We start from the raw sequence: 17,031 nt of genomic DNA on the forward strand, positions 1-17,031 counted from the left end.
TCGCCTGAGAGCTTGTTAGAATTGCAGAATTTCAGACTCCACCATAGACCTACTGAATCGAATCTGTATGTTAGTAAGATTTCCCCAGGTGATTGTATGCACATAAAACTTGGGAAACATTGGTCTAAACCTTATTCAAAAGTAATATAGGTTATTATACAAAACACTCTTTTAAAATCATCCAAAGCTACTAATTGAGGTTTTGTGGTCCCCCAAACTGAGCCCCTCTTATGTTGCCAGTAATCACATGAAATAAATGTGTTCTGTGCACCACCTGAAGTTTGACAACTGCAAACTTATTAGGTTGAATCATATGAAGTTGCTTAGGTTCTATTGTTTGTGACTAATAAAAATAGCATTTTTTTGAGAAGGTTAATACAGTATAGAGAACACAGGCCTTAGAGCCACATGAGTCCATGTTAAAACCCCAATATTTCTACCTTATAGTACCGTGACCTTGGAAAAAATTAGTCTGTCTCCTTGAATCTCAGTTGTCTTACTTGGAAAACATGGATAATAATAGTTTATTCATATTGTTACTAAGTAGATGCAATAAGAAAATATATGCAATTATGCTTAATGAGTGGTTCATGGTATACCATGCAAACATGTATGCTTTGCTTCCAAAGTGAAATAGAAAATTAAGACAATTAAAGGAATTAAAAAGGACTATTTTGGAACTCGGAGCTGCTGGTCTAAAGTTTTTAGAGGGGAATTGACATTTTGGATTCTCAAGGATACAAGTGATACAATCATGCTTTCTTGTCCTTTTGGGATGTACGGTCTCTAGTCAATTGCTTTTCTGGGTTGTTCAAAAGTGTGTCCTACTTGTCTGAAAGAATGGTATTGCTCCCATGTCTTCTTTCTTTTCTCCCACTTCAGCAATGTGACCTTCTTTTTTAGAGTGTTAGCAATGAACTCACAAAAAGGTTTGCACTGCCAGCTGTAGATTCAGATAAACGGATTTGTATTAATCCAGTGAGTAATTGGGAACATTTCATCTAATAAGGCATTTTGCTTAGATCATGCCAACTGACCTAGGTGAATGAAATAGTTGCTGTATCATCTGCTTAAAGGAGTAAATTTGATTGTGAACATACTTCTACAGTGTCCTACTATATCACTAAAGAAAAATTGGGAGGTTGGGGCTGACCTGAGGGACACTACAATCTCAGCTGAATTAATGTCCCATCGAGATCTTCAAACACTATTCCTCAGAGGCCAGTTTCAAGGATTACTAGAGCAATCAAGTCTAAAATTTCATATTAGACTGTTCTAATTCATGTCATTTCATGCAAGGAATAAAGTAAAACTATCTATTGACTTTTAAGTTTAAACAGACTTGAAATGTAGCAAAAGGGAACCTTCTTATTGTCCGCCGTTCTAACAGATCCCACTGAGTGACATGTTAAGAAAGTTAAAGTCAGAGAAAGAGAAGAAAATCTAAGAAAAATACATGCAATTTCTTTCAAAATGTTTCTATTTCTAAAAAATACATGTAGAAATGAAAGAGAATATGGACATTAAGAACAAGCAGGATTACAGGTTGGTGTGGTTGTACCTAATGTGAAGTATTCTGTCAGTTATCATCAACTACATTTTCTATAGGCTTCCAGTAACATCATAATGCTACCAACATGTACTTTGGATCTATAATTCAATTACATTTACCATAAGCCTTGTTTAAAGCATTTACTACTTTAGAACTCATGAATGCAATAAAAATCTAGTTTTATTGATGAAACAGGCCTGTAAGTCCTCAAAAAGTCCTTAATAGAAAGACATCATCATGAGAAACATATGGGAGTATAAACTGGTTATATAAAATGTGTTATTTACCAAGAGAAAAGTGTTACCTAAAACTTCTATTTCTGCAGGTGAAAAAAAAAAATGTAAAAAAGCACCTACATTCTTATACTCTGAAAGGACATTGAAACTTGTTTAAATTACTACCAGGGGAGTCATAGCATATCAAGATCTGACTTGCCAGAGCCCCAAATTAAGTTTATCCTCACATTCTGGCCTATATAATAAAGAGATAGATCGTATAGTGGTTGGCAGCAAATTGGATCAGAGCCATGCTGTATAAATTGAGGATGAACGAAGAGAAGTTACTTAGAAAAAAACATAACAATGCAACAAATAAATAGCTCTCTAAAGTACCTATGAACACCATTGAATACTATCATTTGGTTCTTATTTTTGGACTTATTACAGGAATAGGAGCGACTATCCAGTTTAGTACAATCAGCTTCTCTTCTAGATGAGAAAGTCAAGACTTAGAGAAGCTAGAAGACCAACATCCCAATATAATTTGAGTCCTGGGTTCTACTCCTGGTTCTGAAATTGACTTCAGCATTTTGTCTTTGCTAAAAAACTCACACATAATAACAACTACTGGTAAGTTATGTACCTTGAATTTTCTCATGTTATTCCTATTCAAACATACCAGGGTCAGCAGTGCAAGATTGCTCACGCCTGTAATCCCAACACTTTGGAAGGCCAAGGCAGGTGAATCATGAGGTCAGAAGTTTGAGACCAGCCTGACCACCATGGTGAAACCCCATCTCCACTAAAAATACAAAAATTCTCCAGGCTTGGTGGCATATGCCTGTAATCACAGCTACTCAGGAGGCTGAGGCAGGAGAATCATTTGAATGCAGGAGGTGGAGGTTGCAGTGAGCCAAGATCATGCCATTGGACTCCAGCCTGGACAACAGAGTGAGACTCTGACTCAAAAAAATGAAAAAAAAAAACAAAAAACAAAAAAAATACCAGTGTCATAGTTTTTCTAATATTCCCATAAAACCTATTTAGTATTTAATATTGTTAATATTTATTCTTTGAATATTTGTCTTCATTTTGACTTATAAAAATATCATTGAAGTTATAGATCTGATAACAAGCTATGTGATTTCTAATAATAAGCATAAAACAATTATACTGCTATTAACATGAAAAGATTTTTTTTATTGTCTGTAATCATGGTAAGTACTCACTTTTTGAAACACTGTCCTTTATTTCTCCCTCTAACAAATATTTATTGAACTTCTTCTGATGACACACTGTGTTAGAAGATAAGTTGAAAAATACATAAAGTTGAATAAAATATTATCTAGGTTTTAACAGAAGCTTAACATTAAGCAGAAAATAGAGGCACGTACACAAACAGCATAAAGGAGAATATACAGAAGAACGGGGACAAGTATTGAGTTGAAGCTAAACTTGATGGTAACCATCCTCAAGGTTATAAGTTCGAACACTTCCCATTCAGTCTGTGAATTTCTCACACTCTTCAAAGTGATGCCAAAAACGAAGCTATGGAAATTGGAATGAATGGTAATTAAAATTATTTCCTAAAAGACAATTATAAAGAAAGGAGTGTCCTTTAAATCTTTAAATATATTTTGAACTCAGTTTCAATCCTTTCTCAATCCACAGTTTTATGTAGCTATGCTTATTGCACTGCAGATGTATGACATTAGGCTCTCTTGGGATAAATGACATTCTACAGAGAGATGGGAGAAAAGAGAACTGACAGCACCAAGCCAACAATTGTCTCCAAGTTCCAGGGCTCCAGTAGGGAAGCTCTCACTCTGGGCACCAAATTCTGTTTCTGGAGCAATCAATGTTTTTAATTAAAAACAAGCAGTCTATATTCACCAAGGCTGGAAAATGTTAATCCTTTACATGTTAATTTATTAAGACAGAACTTCATAAAGATTTAATAAAGTGACAAGGAAATTATTTTGCATCTAAAAATTCCTGCCTTCTGACTCAGCCAGGTCCCAGACTGTTTTTCAACCATTAAAGAAAGTAAATGTGACATGATGAATCTTGTTGCAAGAGAATATATTTTCCACTTACTGTCCACAAAAAGCATGGACACAAAGTTAGTCCTCTTCCCACATAGAGAGGAAAGGGGTCTTTATTATCTCAGAAAACTCAAGGGGCACATACGCCCTGTTTACCCTGTGGCGCACCTCTCTCACAGGAGTATGAAACTGGGAATGGGGGGAACATACTTTGTCCTTGTCATCTTTTCTCCATCAGTGATTCATTAATTTCACCAGCACTTGTACTTGAATAGAGCTATGAAATAAACCAAGACATTTGGGACTTCGAACATGACTGAGAGCTGTAGAACCTGGAAATAAGCTTCTCTCTATACGTATCTTAGAGCTAGAAAAGAAAACCCTCCAGAGATCCTATAGTCTTCCAAGAGAGGATACTGAGAGAGAGAGAAAGTAAGAAAGAAAGGAGAGAGAAGGTAAGAAAGAGAGAGAGAGAGACAGAGAGAGAGAAAATATGAGAGGTGGTCTCGCTCCATCCCCCAGCATGGATGCCTCACAAACACAACAGGAACGAAACAGCCATTGGAAAGTATTGTTTTATTCTACCAGCTAAACAAGCCACTTATTTTCTTAAGAGCCCTGCTGAATTTAGAGATCACTAGAGGGAAGTTCTATATTTGAAAAGATATTTCTAGGCAGAGCTCTCATACTATAAAATGCCACATATATACTTGTTCAAAGAAAGTGACCTTCAGGGCACTGAATATGTCTCAATACTTTGCTCAGCTTGTCTGATGGGGCTCACTAGCAACGTGTATTCCCTAGAGAATGTTCAGAGGAGTTTGTTTGGGGCACTACCTAGTTATTGATGTTTTTCTACCACACCAGGTATGTTTTTGTTTTTAATTGTGCAAATAAACCTAGAGACTCTGGCAATGGACCAATGCTTTATATAACCATAAGTGTACATCAATTTCAATATGTACACCTCCATTCTGCTTCTCTTTTGTCATCTCTCCATGAGTACAAAGTTTTATTTTCAGTCCACTTTCACATACAGCATTCCAACAAGTTACATGCCTGCCATTCTGTACATTTTCTAAGAATTAGTCTTATGCATACAACAAAACCCCCAAAAGAAAGAAAATAAAAGAAAGGAAAAAAAAGAAAATGGAAACAATTAAAAATCGAAGACTAAAAAATAGAAAAAGAAAGACACTTTAAATATTTTTGTTCTCCTCTTTTGTCATTTTGGTACTTACATCTAAGAACCATTTTTCCTTTTTCAAAGTTTTAAGGACATTAGGATCTTTTGAATATGAAATCATCAGGAAGCAGAGCCATGTTGAATTCCATCCAAATTGCTATGGAAGTAAATTAGAAGTTGTCTGAGTTATAAGGCTATTCCTTTATATGGGTTATGAGGAGAGCCTCCTTCCTTTATATGGGTTATGTATGAGAAGAGCCTCTTTAGTTGTCTGTATCCAGACTCCACTGTAAACACCAAAGTCCAGCCTAGTGGCTGCTTTGGGAAACACAGCAGCTCTCTCAGCTGGCCTTCCTCACCATGTCAGGAGGCCTGGAGCCATGGTGGGGTCAGGTGTCTCTTCTCATGTTCACACAACATCTCTATCCTAACACATATTACACTTGAATATAATTGTCCATTACTTCCTCTCTCTCTCTAGATTGGGAGTTTCTTTAGGGAACCCTTTGTCCACCTACCAGAGCATTCCCATAACTGTCCTTTAATGTCTTCCTCTCTATCTCTCTCCCCCATCTTTCTTCTCACGCTGAAAACTAAAGATTATACTATCATATTTGAGTTTCTGGATTATATATGATATTGTGAGTAGAGTCTTTAGCTTTTCTCATTTTGATTAAGAAACTTATAAGAGCTTGTCCACCTGGACAAAGAAGATCCTGAAATTTCTGTTTAGAATTCACTTTAACCTAGCTTCATCTCTTCCAATTATGACTAAGGAAATAAACATTTAGTTTCCTTTTATACATAAAGTCAAGTGTTAGCAAGGGTACATATAGTTGGAAATATTCAGCAGTGACAAAAGTATAAATCTATACATTGTGGAGAGTAATATGGCAGTGTCACTTACAGCTATATACACTCTTATGTGTATATACAATCACATACACATTCAAAAGACCCAGTAAGTCTACTTATCAGTTTATTCATGATGGAAATACAATCATGTGAGCTCAAGGAAGTTTGTAAAAAGATGTTTGTTGCTTCACTGCTTCTAATATAAATATATTGGGGGAATATTGCTGGATAAAAAGGGAATGGTTACATAAACTCCAGTGTATCCATATTCAATGGCTAAGAAGAGTACACATGTGTTTACTAACATGTAAAGATGTCAAAATTATATTGTTGAAAAAACTATAAAAATATGTATATGATATAAAAATAAACTTATGAACCAATGTAATAAAAATGTTTGGAAATGTACTCATTAATAGACATAACCACATCTAGAGAAGCAGTTGGATTGTGGGGCGGGGGTGACGTAAAGGGCACTTTGGCTTTATCTGCAATAGCTAATATTATAGAACAGTACATTGGTGTCAAATGTATCAAATATGCAATTAAAATAATTTATAAAGTTCTAGTTTAAGGTAAATTTTACAAAAAAAAAAAAAACAAATCTATGGAATGCAGAATTTCACATTCAGAAGCAGACAAACTGATTTCTGGACTATACACTGGGCAGGCAATACGTAGGAAAATTTTGTTTGGAGTACCTACTTATCCATCTCCAATAATTCTTCCCTATGTTCATTTCCATTCACTAGTCTTTTAGATATCCAGGGTGGTTAAACTGCAATTTAGCTCTGTAGAATACATGTGCTTTGTGAATTATCCTTATAAGTAATTGCATGCACAGATAGCTCTACTTCAAAATTACCTGGCCTGTGACTTCCTTTTTAGTCCTTTTGGCATACAACTAGATAGACAATAGACTATTAATTTAGACAAGAGATAAAAGTGTTAATTGCATTACCTCACCCACATAGCAATTGTAGCTCTTGATGCTGTCTTCAATGGCAAATGGAGATAAATAAGAGAATTTCAGAAATGTCAGTACACCAGGTACTCTAGTTTAGGCATGGTTTTAGGAATGAGAAGAAGCATATTCTCTCTTATACAATAACTCATATTTAAAATTCAACAGTTTATCATTCATAAGCTTAAATCCCAGAAGGAGAGGCCAGCTACAGTTACATTTGCTCATGCCTGTTATCCCAGCACTTTGGGAGGCCAGGGCAGGCCCATCACAAAGTCAAGGTATCGAGACCATCCTAACCAACATGGTGAAACCCCGTCTCTACCAAAAAAATAAAAATACAAAAATTAGCTGGATGTGGTGGCGCACACCTGTAGTCCCAGCTACTTGGGAATCCTGAGACAGGAGAATCACTCGAACCCGGGAGGTAGAGGTTGCAGTAAGACTGCGCCACTGTCTTCCAGCCTGGGTGACAGAGTGACACTCTGTTACAAAAAAGTATATAAACAAACAAAAAAAAAACCCCCAAAAACAGAAGAAGAATTTCTGGAGAGAACACGAATTTAATTCAGCCTTCTAAACCTTGAGTCCACAGAATCTCCAAGACTATCATGAATGGCAATCAAAGATGAAAAAAAATACACGTTTATTTTCATTAATCTTTAGTTTGTTTGTTGGTAGAAAGTAATTTATTTAGAGAGAGAAAAAGAAGAAGGAGAGATAAACAGCTAGCTCTCACACTGAGTGAGAGACAGAAAAGCCACTCTGACACTGAGTGGGAAGGGTTTCCACACGGGGAGAACCGGAGAAGGAAAGCTCCTCTCACACTGAGTGAGAGAATCCAGAAAGATGGAATCCAGGAGATGAAAGCAGCTTCCACACTGAGTGGAAGGGAATAGAGAGAGAAAAAGGGAGTTTAGGAGAGGAAGGCAGGCTTCCACGAGAGAGTGTTCATGGAAGGGGACCCAAACATGGAGACTGTATTTTCATTAATCTTTAACTAAAATTTTCTATACCCTGTTATTGCTAACCTTCCTATGCAACATGCACAGTAATAAGAGCAGTGACAGTGACTTCATCCCCCATGGAAATCATAGCTATTTTCATATCGTATTACAGTTGTTGGAAATGTGGTAAAATATTGTTGACCCTCATGACTATTTGGAAATCACAGTAATTACTACACTTGCTGCTAAGAACTTTTATTTAGTATGCTAAGAAAAACGGCTTATTATATTACAAATTTGTTGTTTAATATTTTGGTAATTATATTTTAGCAAAAATGATTTCTTTTTGCACTTTAAAATATTTCATGCATTTAAAAATTCCACTTCTCACTATTGTGAGAAGGAGTTCTGTATGTATGATCATACTGCTAAAGTGATGCATAAACACAAAAAGGTTAGGTTTGAGAACCATTTCTTTAAATTGCTATTATGAATTTCATTTTTACTAGTTATATTGTTATTATTTATATAATTTTCACACAGTATGCAGGAAAGATCTAGAAATAATTTTCACTAGCAGAAAAGGTAGTTCATGTGTGTGATTTTAGAGAGAATTTATTCAGGAGGAACAAGGTTCTGATGAATTGGGGTCATCAAAACACACAGTTCTGTATGTTTACATTTTCCACAAAGAAGGGCCCCCAAAGCATTACAAAGAAGCAGCTTTAGACACACACTGTAAGGTCAGCCTTTCTTCTCCACCTTACATGTTTAGCCTCCACTTCCTTCTCTCTGATACATATTTTGATCATCCAGTTGTCCATGGGACTAACAAAATACACTACGATTGAACCAAAAGATTTACAGTGGTAAGAGTAGCTTTGATAAGATACAAACCGGGAAACTAGAATAAAACAGCATCAGAGAAATACTTTTTTTCCACTATCCAAAGATCCCAGAAAATTGAGGGAAATTTTCTGAAAGGAGTGAGTCCCATGAGCATCTTGCAAGTATCCAGAATACTACAACTCTAGCTGTAATTTTCAGTCTACTAAGGTCTGGAAAACTTAGATTTCTTTAGCAGTGAAAATCCATGAGGATTAGGTCCCCACTCATTCACATAGTTCCTTAATTCCCTTCTCAAACTCATCCTATTGTTTATAGCTCCTCCCAAGTGAATTATCTGACACAACCGTTCAAAAACACTCTGCTGGCTTCAGTTGTCTCACATGGTTGGTGTAGCACGAAGGCACTTTCAGTTGTTAAGAGCAAAGTGTTTGGAGCCAAGTGGCTATTTCTACCTCCATTTCTGGACCTGTAAAATGGAATAATAAGAGTATCTGCCTCACAGGGTCATTGTGAGGAATCAGCAAGGAACTAGCTATAATGCACCATAATTCCTGGCACATAGTAAACATTCAGAGAATGCTAGCTATCGTTATGATTGCTGTTAGGCCTGCCTTATTGCTTTTTTTCTGCTTTCTCTGACTCTCTAGTTAAGGACATCTTCCTGAGGAGCCATCTAAGAATCACAGGCCTCTAGAAAGCCATGGTGGGTTCCTCCATTAAACACTATCTGTAACCAAGATGTTACCCTCCAGTCCCTAAGAGGTGAATGTCATTAAGGCCTTAAGTGGTGATTGACATTGATGAATTGGAACACACTGGTTTCTGCACAGAATATGGATCTTATAATCGGCAGCACTCACTCTGTCTCCTAGGCTCAAAGGCAGTATAACTCTGGACTCTCTTAAATTATCATTAAGCATCACTGGAAATCTCTTCTTTGTGTTTTAGATTTCTCAGTTGTAAAATAGGGGTTGAAAGACCTTCATTCTATGGTGAATTTGGAGTATCTAGCATCTAAAACAAACTCATGTCTTCTCCTCAAACTTAAGGTATATACAGGTCTGACCAGATTTCAGAAAACATTCATGCTTCATGTAAAGATCATAAGTTTTATAAAGCAAAGTGATTCCTTGTTATTCTGGATGTTCACTTGCCCCACTGATGTGAAAGCAGGGAAGTGCAATCATAGCATTCATTAGACTGAACTTACATATTCCCTGTCTCTCCCCCATGATTAATCTCCCTTTTTCTCATTCACTTTCTATTTGTCTCTCCTTTATAAATGGGCTGTTTCTGTCTTTGAGATCTTAAGGCAATGCTATCAAGCCTGACTACATTCTGTTTTCTAGATAATGCCAAATAAAAATGATAAAGATACACGCTGGTTTAAAGCAGAGCATTCCAGACATTGAGCTACCGCCAATACAATTTCCTGTTTGTTGGTATTCATTTGGGAAATCATTAATCTATAAAAATAATCTGTGTATATAAAGTATATTTTCTAAATTTTGTTTTAATATTTTCTATTTCACCTTGAAGGGTTGAAATTCAATTTGATTCTACAGGCATTTAGCATTTATTGAGTGCCTCATATATTAACAATTCTGGTTAGGCACTGAGTAGGATGTGCATAGTAAGTAATATTTGCAGAGCACATTATCATTTACAAAGTACCTGTAGATTAATCAGCAGAGTTGTATACCACTTGTTTGAGAAAATATTATTATTGTTTCTGTTCTGCAGATTATGAAAGTGGGTATGAAAAAGGTTATGGACCTCATTCAAAGTCCATCACAAAACTCATATATCCCAGAGATGGTCCTTGAACACACGTTTGTTTGTTTGTTTGTTTTTTTGAACTTATATTTCATAGTCTCTCCTTCCATTGTAGCCATTGAGGAATATAGAGCACATTAAGAGATAAGACATTAAGGCCGGGCGCGGTGGCTCAAGTCTGTAATCCCAGCACTTCGGGAGGCCGAGGTGGGTGGATCACGAGGTCAACCGATCGAGACCATCCTGGTCAACATGGTGAAACCCCGCCTCCACTAAAAATACAAAAAATTAGCTGGGCATAGTGGCACATGTCTGTAATCCCAGTTACTCAGGAGGCTGAAGCAGAAGAATTGCCTGAATCCAGGAGGCGGAGGTGGCGGTGAGCTGAGATTGTGCCATTGCACTCCAGCCTGGGGAAGAAGAGCGAAACTCCGTCTCAAAAAAAAAAGGGGGGGTTTAAAGCAGAGCATTCCAGACATTGAGATTATATTTCTAATATATTTAATACTTGACTTAATAGAGTATAACTGAGATTCAGACAAATAGCTATAAAATACAGAGGACCAAAACCTTTCTAACAACTAGAAAGGCTTTATGGAAAACGAACTTGTATTTGGATTTGAAGGATTATTTGTGATTTTCAGTTAGTTATAATGGAACCTTTTAGAAAGTAATTTTTTTGTTCTAGAGCTTTCAGAACAGCAAAGAGTTTCTTCAGAAATAAATATGATTGGTACAGATAGGGGAGAGCTGTTAACTCTTAGTATCATTTCCTCCCTTCTGGGTGTCACAGCTAGTCATTGACAGAAAAGAGACCTGGCGATATTTAGAGATGTATCAGAGCAGCATGTCTCTAGACTTGGCACAATTCAGAGTTGTTCAGCCTTTCACAGGTCACACCCCAAGCCACAAGCCTCATCCCACATGCTCCTCACTTGTCTTCCTAGCCCCATATCTACAACCATAAGACTGATCATATTCCATAATACATCCTTGGGAAGTACATTTATTTTATACACGTACACCTATAGAATAATACTAAGGAGTCTAGGAAAGGAAGTTGTCTAAGAGAGTAATTATCTGAACAAGCAAATTATAGTTCTTTGCATAATTTAGTGATAACTCACCACATATCCACAGTTCTTCAGCTTATGCATAACAAATATTTGGTATTACCTTTGCTCCTACTTTCAGTCTTCCTTTCATATAATCCAATGACTTTCTGCTTTAGAATTAGTCTCCCTTGTACTTTTTCTTGTACTATACTTTTTAGGAAGTACTTGGAAACCATTGAAAGCTACATAATTGGGGATACCTGGACGAGAGTTCTGCTTCAGTAATACTTTCCTTACCATTCTACATAATGGTAATGGGAATCGTAATGCTTGTGTGATAAACAGAAGTCTAAGTTCAAGGAATAAATTGCAGTAGGACAAATCCTCTTATGGATATTGTTTATGAGAGAGAAACAGTTGTTAGCTAGATGATTGGTAGCAATAATAGACAGGAAAGGGATACATGTGAAAGACAGTAAAGTGCAATTTACTTCCTTACATTCTTACATGATTAGCACTAAATTTATAATGCAGACCTACTACAGGAAGGACTCAAAGGTTTTGAGTCTGTCCGACTGGAGCAGTAGCTTCTGCGCATTGAGAGTATGATGAGAGGTAGTGTAGCATATATAAGGAGAAAGTAGATGATTAGTTATAGGCATGTCAAATTGGAGGTGCTGACAGGACATTTATGAGGAGATTGGCTGATGTCCCTTGCAATTAGGGGGAGTGAAAAACATGGTTATTGATTTAGGATTCTTCAGCAGAAGGCATGAATGAAAGATCAACTCTAGAAGGGAAAAGAAAAGACAGCCAAAGGCAAATCTTGTGGGAAATTTACATTAAATGTAAAGGAGAGGAACAGCAAGCACCCAAGTTAGAGTCAGAGACATGGCAGGAATAGGGAAATTCGTTGGCCTGGAATCCAGTGAAAAGGGAAATGAACAACTAGATAAATTCTGCAGAGGACAAGGAGGGTATGCACAGGGTTTGTGACTAGGGCTTCATTGCCAACTTCTAAAAAGAAGAGTAACATAAAAACAATGTGACCTGAAGCAATCCTACCCACTGTGGAACACAAAATGGGATAGAAAGAACCAGTAGAGGACCCACATGATGTTCTTTCATTTTGGGATCTTGAAATGATCTGATATGTGTCTCTTCCTGGCTGTATTCCTTCCACGTTATCTCCATAAATTAACAATTGCATTTAATGTCGATCTAACCCTCAACAATTAATTTGCATAGAACAGGTATTCAGTGTAGAGAAGATTGCACTTGAGGGCTCATCTGGGATTGAACTGAAGGATAGTCTCAACCAATAGAAGGCTAAGAGTAACCATGAAGGACTCTAACTACTTAGAAGCAGGAGGTGATCCAGTTACATGAAAGCCCATCCACATGTTGGTATGCTTATTTTCCAGTCATCCACTTTACATCTTCTTACATTTATTTCTTATTCTGTATATACTTAACATTAGCCAGAAGAAGCAGGGTGGACACTAAATAGACTCTGTCATCATGTCCCAAAGCTCTGTGAGCAATATGCATATTATCAAACCATTCAAACTCTATTAAAAGAAAGACCTTAAATGCACCTTTTCATAAAGCCTCAGTGCTCACACATCTTGATCTTCCCATAGAAGTTACTGTTTTTTGTTTTTTTGCTGCAGATGATCTGTAAAACATGGCAACAGTTTCTATAATTTTCCTTTTGATGTCCTCTACAGGGCTAGAATCCTGAATTAATTTTACCAGGAAAGATTTTTTAAACTTTGCAGTGTTAAATCATAAGCACTGCCCTTTCATTTCTGACTTCCCATATGGGAAACATATATCTTTTCTTGCAATTTGTTAAAAGATTTGAGCAAGTGCATACCACATTACATGTTTGCAGCCATACAATGAATATATTTTGGCTATTTAAAATTTGGCCAAGATTTAAAGTATAATTCTATTGCTGAAGTTATTTGAGACAAAGCTGAGACAAAGCCCCAAATCCTCAAATACAGCAAAACATAACTTATCAAGTTTCATTTATACATCTAAATATGAGCAAGAACAGGGTACTAGGTGGCAGATGGGATGCATGCTTTTAGAGTTTGCAATTTCTTCTGGAGAATCTATGATATGTGATCAATGAAAAGCTTCTGCTTCTGTCTATGAATGCTGGCACAGCTGTAAAGGCTCCAGCACAGGTCTGGAATGTCCCACATTCAAGAGAGTGCTGCTTGTTGGCTTTATTTAAAAGTTCACCTTCCCTTTGTGAATTATGAGAGCACATAAGCTTGGTCTTGAGGTTAGAAAGAATATCTGAATCTACTCCATTTGAATTACTTCTCAAGCATTTAAAGAAAAACATTAAATATATCTTGTGGTTGTATGTTCCTATAGGGCACAGTGACAACTTCTTTATAGTAATGTTTGTATTTGAAAGCCATTGATTCATCTGATATATATTGAATACTATCCATGTGTCAGGAACTCTTCTAGATATAGAGAACAAATTCCTCAAGATCTTGTATAACTTTGTCTATCTTTTTGTTTATAAGGGCAACCTGTCGCTATTTAACTCATCTTTCCATCAACATCTACTTCTCAATGGCTTTGTCTTCCAATTTTGAGCACATTTTCCTTTATAGAAATGTCTCCCATGTATGGATGCCTATAACTTAATGTCAAAGGGCAAGTGTGTTTTCTGTTTTGACCATATGTCATTCATAACATGGGCACATCCATATTTCATCTTGGACAATCCATAGTATATGATATGATCAAGCTTTATTGTAAACTTTGGCTCACTTCCAGCATTACTGCTTTTTATTTTTCAGAGCAAAATCTCTGTGGTTTGGCTTATTATGTCCCAGATGTATTCATTTGGACTCATTCTCTCAGAAAGCCTGGGATCTCAGGGTGGTAGCATCTGAGGCAACTGTTCAGAGTTTCCTGTAATGAGTCTTGATTCCAGCTTCATGATGCTGTTGCTTACCCCTCATGGAGAGCAGTGTCTGCCAGACCATTATTTCCCTACTGAAGTCACTCCCTGGGATTCTATTTGGGAGGCATCACATTCCAGCTTGCTATGTGGCATCCGGAAGAACCGATTTGAATTTCATGGTTGGGGAAATTTATTCATGAAACCTGGACTATTGCCTTGATGTTGCCCATTGATCTCTAGGTCTTTACTGACATCCTAAATAGATACAGTAGCCCAGAAGCTATTGTTAATTATACTCTTTTGGAAGGAGTCAACTGAGAGGAAGAGAAGTGAAACTACACATGCTCATTTAAAATAGCAGAGACAGCAGAACTTCTTACTTAATACTTTCAGGGTGTCACATTATTCACAGAACAGTGATTTGTATGTATCAAAATAAACTTAATAATTATATAGTGTAGAGACACAGTAGAATACAGATAATAGGCTGGTAAGTGCTAACATGTCCTACAGTACAATTTTATTCTGAGATCTTAAGTGATTTAATTTATTTGTACCTATCCCTTTTTATCTCAAATAAGCAAAATAAAATAAATGAGAATACAAAGTTGCCAGAGCCAGGATGGAGAAATGGGAGATACATTGTCTCATAAAGGCAGGTGGACTGCCCTGCCATTCGAGCTTTCTGACAAGCAGGGAAAACATGGGAGCTTTTTTAATTTTATGTACTATATTGAAATAGTTATCAAATTTAACACCATGCAGTCTTTCATCAGATCTGGAATTTTATTTATCAAACCCAAATTCTTAAAAAATAAAAGTTAGGTGTGATGTCAAGTCCAAGTGACTGAGTTAAGCCTACCCTGAGCTTCATAGAATGAAAATACATTAAATAGAAGAATAAGAAAGAAAAAAAAAGTGTCAGCCAAATCATTGCTCCTATTCCAAAGATAAATTAAAGTGTTATGACAAGTCTCATGTTAATTTAACTATGCTCTCAATAAACTATTCAGTAGGCAGGCAGCAATCACAGCCTGCCAGTTGTTCTTTTAGAGGTGAAAAATCCTTATTCCCTAACTATAAAATAAAATATATAAATGTGTGTGTATGGGTGGACAGTTTTATGCAGGAATCACATTAAATTAGACTGATATACGATGCAAAAATAAACACACAGTCTCAACAGCAACATGCCTCAAATGCCTGACCGTATGCCAATGGGAAAAATAGCCCTTTCTTCCCAGCCAGCCAGATTCCTTTGCAAAACAAATGGAGAGATGCATAACTCTCTAAAAAGAGGAAAGGAGATGGGTATGACAAAGAGGAGCACGGCAAGGAAGAGAATGCAAAGGGAACACTGCCCTTGTCAAAATGCCAAAAGAGGCGATCCATTCATAAGACAAAAGGCAGGAAATTGGGTTACATGCTCATGTTTTAAACAGAAAAGAAACTAAAACAACTTTATGATTGTCCTATCAATTATTGCAAATCCATAGAAAAGACTGGATTGACAAAGATTAAGAAGGAGAGAGTACACAGTGGCAACATTTGCATGACACCATGATTGGGTCCTCATAGAGCACAGCGTCCCTCCAAGGACTGAAGTGTGAAATCCTTGCTCCTGGGCTGATTTTTCTCCCGCAGTTCATAGATTTGTTTTCAAATGAGTACCTCACTTCCTACCTCTGAACAAAAAAGGTATCCAGTATTTGTTGGCTTTTTTCTTTCTGTCTTCTTCACTTTCCAAATTACCTGTCCCAGTTAACTTTCTTCCCTTTCACCCTTCCTTAATTTACTCTGTCTTAAAAACATCTTCACTTGGGCCATTTGAGAAATTTACCTATATTTAAAATTAGATCAAAGATTATTTGTGTAAAGAATGCAATCACTTCAAGTTTTTTCCCCCCTCTGTCTATTCTGTTCCTTTCATACTTAAGACCCTTTTTAAATGTTATGAGATTCCACTCTGTATAGTTTTCTGAACCCTCCTTGCTAAGTATATGATGAGGAACTAGAATTAACGTGGCCAAGGGAACGGTTTCTATTTCTGTTTTGTATAGCCCTTGCTACTGTTATCTCTTGCTTACCTTTGGTGTTGGTGTTTTCTTGTTTTAAGGCCCTTGCTATTTTTTGAAAATCCTCTTTGCTTGTACATTGGCTTCAAGTTTCCTTTAACACAGTCTTTGTTAGCTGATATCTAATGGATCGCATGCAGGAAGGGGCAGTCGTGGTGGCAGGAGAGGATTGTTTCCTACAATATGGACCACAGAATGCAGGGAAGGCTTGTGTGCTGCCTCATCTGAGTCTCAGTCTTCATCATGGGTGCTCTATATTATGATGTAATCAGTGTTCCTTTTTTGGTTTGTTAGATTGATTGACATTTTTGAGGTTAAATATATGCTCCACAATAGAAAAATTATGAATGCCATGACATTTTGTATCTTTAGCTCCATTAGGCATCTCTTTTATATCTACCTAATCATCCCTCACCCTAAGCTGATCTACTTTTGCAAGAATTGAGTATAGGCATGATGAGATGGGAGGGGTGTAAGAGGAATGTTTATGCTTAATGATTTTATTCCCAGTGGCATGTAGACTCAGATCCACTAACACAGCCTCAGTCTCACAGAATGACAGTTTAAGCAC

At 36.7% G+C, this 17,031-nt stretch overlaps 1 long non-coding RNA gene across 2 annotated transcripts in view; it reads right to left on the reverse strand.

Moving 5' to 3' along the window:
• LOC118148833 (uncharacterized) overlaps positions 1-16,689 on the reverse strand; it is a 50,016-nt gene extending 33,327 nt beyond the window's left edge. For both annotated transcript variants that reach the window (XR_013532387.1, XR_013532386.1), the window contains exons 1-2: positions 16,473-16,689; positions 3,000-3,065 (exon numbers count right to left, since the gene is read on the reverse strand). This is a non-coding gene — a long non-coding RNA (uncharacterized LOC118148833). The remainder of the gene's footprint in view (positions 1-2,999; positions 3,066-16,472) is intronic.
• Between the last annotated feature and the right edge of the window lie 342 nt (positions 16,690-17,031).

The sequence above is a fragment of the Callithrix jacchus genome, chromosome 2, assembly GCF_049354715.1.
Source record: "Callithrix jacchus isolate 240 chromosome 2, calJac240_pri, whole genome shotgun sequence".
In the NCBI taxonomy this organism is placed as follows: domain Eukaryota; kingdom Metazoa; phylum Chordata; class Mammalia; order Primates; family Cebidae; genus Callithrix; species Callithrix jacchus.